The sequence below is a fragment of the Cupressus sempervirens genome, chromosome 4 (genome assembly GCF_028749045.1).
Source record: "Cupressus sempervirens isolate cs-2001-9-10 chromosome 4, ASM2874904v1, whole genome shotgun sequence".
Lineage (NCBI taxonomy): Eukaryota > Viridiplantae > Streptophyta > Pinopsida > Cupressales > Cupressaceae > Cupressus > Cupressus sempervirens.
Window position 1 is genome coordinate 774,311,251 of NC_143121.1, and position 9,438 is coordinate 774,320,688.

The window sequence follows — 9,438 nt, forward strand, 5'->3', positions numbered from 1 at the left end:
CTTGATAAACCTTTATTTTAACACCCCTCCTCTCAAGCTTACTTTTTTTAATATTTTGATTGGGGTAAGTTAAATGTTGGAAATGGCAACTGCTAGTCATGACATCCAATGTTTGGCTCTCTACTAATGGTATACAATCCAAGGTTTCTATCATGACACATCTTCATTCTTTTAGATTGAAAATGATAAATATTTCAAAATATGTAGACATTCAAAGATCTCTAAAGAAATGCATTTTTGAAAATCATATATGTTTTAGGACTTTAGACTATTGCACCATTACACTTACTAGATTTACCAAGAAGAGTGATCAAGGAATAAAGAAATGGTGGAGGTTGTAAAAGATAATAAAGAGGAAATATATAGGAAAAATGGAGGATTGATTGCATACTTCATCACTAGGATTCTCTTCACTACAAAAGATAAGCCTCATTTGTTCACATTTGTAATAGATTTTGTAGACACAACTGTTGTCACTTAGGTTTGCACCCTTGTCCAAGGCCTATGCGTGAGGACAACCTAGTGAAACATGGAAACAACCTCCAAGCTGTGGGACTGGAACTACGAGGTTGAGTCTCTGGAGAAGGCCGGCTTCCTCTTATTATCAGGGTGCACCTAACTACTCTTGGAGAGGAAAAGGGAGAAGGAGAGCACGAAAGAAAATCTACCTAGTTCTAATCTAAGGAGGTGATGCACCAAAATAGAGTGTTCGAACCAATTCTTTGCCCATACATGCGCTACTGAACGAGAATGAAACTAAGGATATACACATCCAGACTTGCTTTAATCAAATAACCACATACAGATCAAAAAACCAAGATGAATGACATAAGGAAGAAGTTCACTTATATATCATTCACAGTCCAGCAGAGATACAGTCATGCATATTACAGATTTCCACAAAGCAATGGCACAGGCAAAGAATTCTTGCACTTTAATACCAATGGTTGAAGGAGATAAGTGGAGAATCAGATAGCTCAGAGGCATAGGGGAATTTACACTAGAATTGCAGAGCAATGGTAGAGGAAAATTAGAGAGAAGGTCCCCCTCACAAAAACTACAAAATCTTCCTTTATAGTTTAGGCATAACTGAGATCTTTTCCTACTGAAATGACTGCGCAGCTACCTACCATTAAGTCCTACGGAGGACAATCATGGGGATCTGAAGAAAATTTGATCCTGCTATCAAATAATGCCCTGAGACAATACAAATGGTGCCATAACTATGCTCTGACCAGGTAGATGGATTGACTAAGACGGTGGAGTGTCTTTCTATGTTTCGCATTCATTTCTGGTGGTTTGGATTGATTGTCGAGATCAGATCCACAAGATAACCCTTGATTTTCCTTTTTTGGTGCATGAATCAGCAGAGCCAACAAGTCAACGTATCCTTGGCACCAGAATAAGCCATGTGGACCAATAGTCTTTTATCCTTTTTCCACCCTGCTAAGTCTTCCTATGTTGACCACCATTTATCGAACTAACCGCGCCACCCTTCAAACTGTTATCATTAACTGTGACGATCACACTAACTACCAGCTATCAACCAATAACCTTGGTCGGGCTAGCAAGACACATGTCAACAAGGCACTATGTTGCCATGGTATCCACCGTGTAGCTTTCGATGGCGAGATAGCGCCAACTGTTGATCAGCCTTAAATTTGACGATCCTGAAGACTCGTCGTACCACTATACTATTCTTACCCTGGGCCCGTCATACTTGGCACCACCTCAGCAACCACACCACACTCGAATGACACCTGGCAATACTTGACAGACATACCTTGGTGAGACCTGGCCCTGCTGATCCATGTGGTGAAAGGGTGCTATGTCGCTATGGTAAAGATCGCGCAACTTCACCATAGTGAGACGACGCCTTCCGTTGATCTAACTTAATCTAATTGCAAGAAAGATGGACCATCTGCCTTAGTGCATTAATGGATAGGAACTGGCCATGTGCCAACTAGCTGACAAATCCTTGCTGACATCTAACGGAGCACATCTGAGACTCACCAGACACGTGGCAGAAGGGCACTATGTTGCTATTGCATTCATCGTGCAACTTTTGAAAAGTGACATAGCGCTGACCGTCGATCTGATCTGATCTTACAGCCATGAAAGACCTGCCCTAATCCTACAGCCATATTGGAAACCTTGGCCCCATAACACACGTGGTGACCCCACACTGGTCTGCATAGCATCATCCTGGCGACTTGTACCGCCTTGACCCATTGAGTAGCTCTTCCTCACAAATGTGGCATGTTCTGATTTGTTAGCATGAATCGAGGACCCCTCCAACTGGGCAAAGGAAGTATGAAATGGGATCCAACTCGCTTGCCTAAAGTTCTATCTATGACAACTTTTCATTAGGTTCTATGTCACTGTCGAAAAACTCGTGAGTTTTTCGATGGCGACATAGCGCCTCACTGGCATTTCTCATCTCTAGCCCGTGAAATTGACCGCCCTCCATGAAAATTTTCCAACCCACCAAAGAACCTTGAATGACCTACAAACTGGACCCAGAAAACACGCGTTGATAGGGCGCGATGTCACTATACTATCCACCGTGCAACTTCTGAAAAGTGACATAGCGCTAACCGTTGATCTCCTCATATCTGACGATGGAGAACCTGTGGGTTGCAGAAACCATGTTATAAGGCTTGATCACTTAGGCATTAAAATAATATTAACTCTGGGAATTAGCCATTGAACTAGCTGGATGTTTGAAATTCAAAACTTGGCGAGGTGACAAAAATGATAACATTTCTAGTGACTCACAAGGGACACAAGCCTGCTATGTGTATGACTAGTGGCCTCATGTATCCATTGGGCTATGTAGTCAAAAAATGGGTCTGTGCATACTATGAAACCCTAGCCCTACCTATGAGAGATTAAAACATGAATACCCTAAAACTTTGCAACTGCAATTGGAACCGAAACAAAATTCCTCTGCAAACTGAAACACCTCAAAATCTGCTACCTTATAGGAAGATGGTTGTGCCTGCGCACTTCTTGAAAAGCAGGAACAACAGAAAGAAATTAAAATACCTATATATAGGAACTCGATCCTCATCAGAAGCAAGCTTTGAGATAAATCCCATTGATTGGAATGGGCAAAACTTCACCATTTGGCCTGCTCAGCTGGAATGCATTAGCTTGTTTGCAACTGACAATCAGATAGGGGCCACTCCACAATGCATCAAATTTGGAATGTCTTCCTCATTTTTCTCTATATGAATCCCATTTTAGAACTAAATCACTTTCTTTGAAGGTCCTGACCCTAGCCTTCTTGTCAAAATTCCTCTTCATCTGTTGCTGATGTATCTCTAGGGTTTGCATAGCTTTATTTCTCTTCTCTTCTAGTTCAATTAGCTCTACCATTCTTACTAACATGGCACTATCTTCAATCAATTCCAGCTGATGGGCCAACTCCAAGGAGGATAATTCCAATGAAATTGGGAGTTTGGCTTCCCTACCATATACGAGCACAAAAGGTGAATTCCCAACAAATCTCTTGGGTGTTATCCTATCAGCCCACAAAGCAGTTCTTAATTTCTTATGCCAGGCCCTCTGATTGTCCTCTATTGTCCTCTTCATGATTCTGATCAGATTCTTATTGGAAGACTCAACCAAACCATTACCCTAGGGATAGTAATTTGATGATGTGCTCAGGTAGATATTGTGGTTCATTGCCCATGCACAAATTTGGGTCCCAAAAAAAGACTTAGCATTGTCCAAGATGATAGTAGAAGGCGCACCAAACCTAGATACAATCCCATCAAGGAACTCAACAACTAATGGTTCTGTGGCATCCTTCAAGGCAACTGCCCCTGTCCACCTAGTGAAATAATCGGTAGCAACCAAAATCCATTTGTGACCTACACTAGATGGAGGATTAATGGGGCCTATAAAATCCAACCCCGACTAAGTAAAGGGTTGATCCACCTGAATAGGACAAAGGGGGAGAGTTGCAAGCCTCTATTTTCCTGAGAAGAAAGCACACTTCTCACACTTTCTCACATATCTATAACAATTGTGAAACAAGGATGGCCAATAATAACTAGCCCTCATGATCTTCATGGCAGTTGTTCTTGCAGAGAAATGACCACCATCAGGGCCATCATGAAGTTCCTTAATCATCCTCTCAGCTTGATCCTCTTCAATGCATCTCAACAGGGTCCCATTAAAATCCCTCTTGAATAGGATACCATCAATTACAACATAGGGAATGGACTGCAGTCTCTATTGTCTTCTTTTAGCTTTGTCCAATCTCGAGGGTATCCATTCCTTGACAAGAAGCTCTTCATATCATTTATCCAACTCCTTGGACCATTAACATTTCCTTCCTCCTGCTGCTCTATTAATACCATAGTAGCCACTTCATCAGAATCCTGACCTGATAACATTTCTTTGCACAACCCTTTCCCTATTACCAGATTGGTAATCTGAATATCAACATCATACTCCATTACCTTAGTGATCCATCCAGCTCTCTTTTCATTGATATCTTTGCTTAACAAGAAGTCTTTTACACTGGCATGGGGTGCCAACAAATGGATCCTATTGTGGGATAAGAGGTGCTTGAATTTCTTCAAGGCTATGATGACCACAAGGACCTGCTTCTCAACAAAGTTGTACTTATTTTCATATTTCTTAAGCCCTTCACTGAAGAAAGCTATGGGCTGCTCCTCATCCTTGTCATTTGTTTGAGTCAAGATAGAAAAGATACTTGAGTCACCACCTAAAGTATAGAGGATGAAATCTTTCTCAAAATTTGGGTTCATGAGAGTAGGGGCTGAGGCTATGGCTACCTTGATCTCTTCAAAACTCTCCTTCCCTTCCTTGGTCCATGAGAAGACCATACCTTTCTTAAGCATAGCTGTAAGAGGTTTCACCATGGTAGCAAGATTACGAATAAACCTTCTTACAAAATTTATCCTACCAAGGAAACTTTGCATCCCCTTCTTGTGTTTAGGAATAGGAAGGGCAAGTATTGCCTTTGTTCTTTCTGGATCAATGGTAAGCCCATCCTTAGATACAATGTGTCCCAATAATTTTCCTTGGCTTGTAGCAAAGACACACTTGGCTGGGTTAAGGGAGACCCCAAACTCCCTACATCTTAGAAATACCTGTCTTAGATGATCAAAATGATCTTCTACATTTTTTGAATATACAGTTATATCATCAAGGTATACTAAGAAAAACTTATCAATTAATTTTTTAAAGGCCATCTCCATTGTCTTTTGAAATGTGGCACCTGCATTTGTTAGCCCAAATGGCATCTTTCAATAAGCATAGGTGCCCCATTTAGTAGTAAATGTTTTCTTATGTCTGTCAGATTCTTTAACCAGCACTTGATTATAACTAGAGAATCTCCACGAACCACTAACCTTTGACAGGATCTATTCCATGGAAGGGAGAGGATGGTGATCTTTAAGGGAAGCCTGATTAAGATCCCTAAAGTCCACACATAGTCTAATCTCTCCATTCTACTTCCTAACAGGGACTAGGTTGGCTACCCATGATGAGTGCTCGATGGGAAAAATTATATTAGCCTCAATCAACTTGGATAGCTCCTTTCTCATTAGAGGTTCAATCTTAGGATTCACTGGCCTCTATTTTTGCCTTACTAGTTTGGCCTTATCAATTAAATCTATGGTATGCTAAAAGAAACTAGGGTCAAACCCTTTTAAGTCATCATATGTCCAAGGAAATACATAATTAAATTCTTGACATAGATGAATGAAGCTTTCTTACTCAGTTTCAGAACATACCTTACCCATATTCAAAGATTTTCCATTAGCAATTGTAACTGGGGCATGATTATCCTTTTCTGTAGCTAGATTCATTCCTTTTCCTCTTGTTTGATCATCAGGATTAAAGACACTCTCCAAGGTAATGAGACCCTTGGGCAACTTGTTAGAACTGAGATGAATGATCTGATCACCATACTGATTTTGCAGTCTTGACTGGTTTCTATCTGAGAATTCTGCCTCATTCTGCAAGAAACTCACAATTTTCTCATCAGAGTCAAACACCGGCCAATGAGTGTTGTTGTCATGGATGGTAGGCCTCACTATCACCTTTATTTGTTACTTCTTCTTCTTCTCAAGATTCCCTGGTACATCATAAGATGCGCCTATTGCTGTAAGTCTATTAGCATGTTTATTTTCTTTCCTAGGAATGCTCTAAATATTAAATGTGTTGAAGCCTTCAAGAAAATCCCAAACTCTGTGTTTGTAAGACTTGAGCAGGCCATTTTTGGTGATGTTCTAGTTTTTCACCTGATTGACTACCAACTCACTATCTCCATATACTTTCAAGGCTTGAATTCCTCTCTTTTGGGCAAGTAGGAGGCCTTGAATCAAGGATTCATACTCAGCCACATTATTGGTGCAACTAAATTGGAGCCTAAAGGAGAAGTAGTATCTTATTTGTGTAGGAGAGATCAACATAATACCAGCCCCTGATCCATTTCTATTCCTTGAGCCATCAAAGTACATACTCCATGTTCCATCTATATCATCATTAGTCCCAACAAGATCAAGAACTTGAGCATCTTTCTCTATTATGTAATATGTACTAAGGCCTGTCCCAAGAGTCTCTAACATAGGCTCAAACTGATATGCATTTTCCCACTCATCCAGGAAGAAATCAGGAATCCCTGCTATGGAAGTGGCAGGCTCATTTATTGTGTCATTTTCGTTCATTTCTAAAATGGAACAATTCATATTGATGAAGTTGGGGGTGTAGGATTCAGTGTGATGAAGGGCTTGAGGTTCTGCTCTGATTGAAGCATTGGCTCCATATCTGGTCTTAAAAGACATATATGACCAATCAACAGATATGAATCCACCAATTTGAGTAGTGAAGTCTCTTGAAAGACAGATAGCAAAGTGGGGCTTAACTTCAGCAACAGAAATGTCTTGAATCACAGTGCAACCAGGGCATGCATGTAAGGCCATCTCCACATTCCTAAGGATACCTACAGTTTTGACAATACTACCATCCAACTATAACACATCCCTAACAATGGGCTCATACTTCATTCCTAAAGTGTCAGCAACACACCTAGGCATCACTGAGCTACTAGCCCCTGAATCTATCATGCAATTGTGGACTAATTAGCCCCCTATAATCAGAGAAACATAGAATGGAGGAGGTCTAACCTTTTTATTTTTCTCCACATCCCTTGCTGGTTGTACTAGACTTGTGGCACTCTCCATGGTAGATGGCTGATCCTTGGGTTCAATCTTCTCTAATTCTTGCTGCAACATCCTCTTCTACATTGGTATGGTAGCAACAACATCCCACATAGAAATGTTCACATTTGTCTTCTTCATTTACTCTACCACACTAAATGGTGCATTAGGAACTTTGGTAGAAACTTTGGGAGCCACACTTATAAGGGGTTGAGATGGGGCAACATAAGGATCACTTGCATCTTTCCTTCTAGAATCAGGCCTTTGCTGCTGCGAAGTACTTGTTTGTTCATTTTCTGCTTTCTCATGAGATGCTGCATTTGAAGTTTAGGCATCATTAGGAGGAGGAGGGACAACATCTTCCATAGCTCTTTTTTTGCTTCTAGTGTTATGAGCGATGGAATCCTGGTTTACATTACAATGCTCCCCAATCTAATGATTCATGAAAGAGAAATCATCATGCCCTTGAATATATGAGGCTTCCTTGGAATGATCCTCCTTGGATGATTGCTTTGCTACAGGTTCTTGGACAGTTAGGGCCAAATAAGATTCTGCCTTCTGGCACATGCAATAGGCATAAGAATAGTTGCAGGAAGAACATAAATCTTGATCTTGGGCCAAGTTATTTTGAGGGACTATAGCTCTGTTCTTATTTGAGCTTGAAGCAGAAGTATGACTATTTTTCCTACCCTGATCAAAAGAGCTATTCCATTGATTAGGAGGCCTACCACCATTTGGAGCTTGATATTGCAATTGGGGAGGCTTGCCACCTTGAGCTTGGTGCTTCTCTAAGGCCACCACCTTGTTACTCATTTTTTGTATCATAGAAAAACTATCCTCTAATCTCTTTCCTTGGTCTTTCAACTCCCTCCCCTACTCTTGAAATTTTTTATCCAGGGTCTTCTCTCTCTTATCTGTATTCAGCACTAGACCTTGGAGCATCTCTTTGAGTTCATCTATCCCATTTGAGGACGTGGGAGCTTGAGGGACTGGAGGAAGGGCTTGTGATGTAGAAGTTGTAGGAAGAGGGGCCATTACTGGTTGGTGGTTGGGAACATCAGGAAAGAAACGCATAGGGGGCCTTGGAGCCAATTTTCCTCCTTGTATTAGGATGTTCTCAGCTTTTATGGCTATCTCATAGGCATTAGGCAAGGTATCTCCTCCCATAGTTTGGATTGTAGTGGCAATATCACTATTAAAAGCTCTAAGGTAATGCAAGGAGGTATTACCAGCGGTAGGTTTCACTGTAGTAGGTATTCTATCCCATCTCTTTTGAAATCTATAGTTAAAATCAGTCATACACTCATGGGGGGCTCTTTTAATAGTAGTCAACTACTCTAAAAGTGACAGATAGTCAATTCTATCCTCAAAATGTTTGCATAATCCTGCTCCTAGTCCATCCCAATCAGTTATAGAACCATGAGCTAAGCCTCTATACCACTGTAATGCTTTTCCATTTAAAGATGAGGCCAGAAGTCTAACAACAACATCATCTTCTGTAATACCATGAATATTACAGACATTTTCTACTTCCTGGATATGCTCTAAAGGGGAGATGGAAGTTTCACCAGTAAAATCAAGAATACTTTTGAGTGCAGATACTGGTATATCATGTCTTTGGGCTAACAATAGATGACTTCCACCATTAAAGATGGAAAAAGCATGAACTCTTGGTTGTGCCATGTAAACAAGTGTTCTATTGATGAGTGTTGATGGCAATCTAGGCTGAGTTCGAACAACAGGAGGAGTAGAGACAGATCTTATAGGTATATCAACTATTATTACACCCCTAACTGGTAATAATGAAATTCTAGTCCTCCTTCTTCTAGGATTTGAAAGAGAAAGCTCTTGATATTGAAATTTACCTCTAGAAGATTCCCTTGTTTCATCTCTGGGCATGAATTTCTGCAACTTTGGCCTGGAACTAGATTTTTCAAATCTCTGAGTCACCAAGTACTTTGAAGAATCAACCTCTTGAAGGCTTAAACACCAAAGCTAGTACTATCTCTTCAGTATTAATATTGAAACTCTTTCTTCTTTGACACCAGTAGACTTTAAATCTTTAATAGGTGAGTCCCACTGGGAGTGCCAAAAAATTTTGTCACTTAGGTTTGCACCCTTGTCCAAGGCCTATGCACGAAGACAGCCTAGTGAAACATGGAAACAACCTCCAAGTTGTGGGACTTGAACTGCGAGGTTGAGTCTTTGGAGAAGGCCGACTTCCTCTTACTATTAG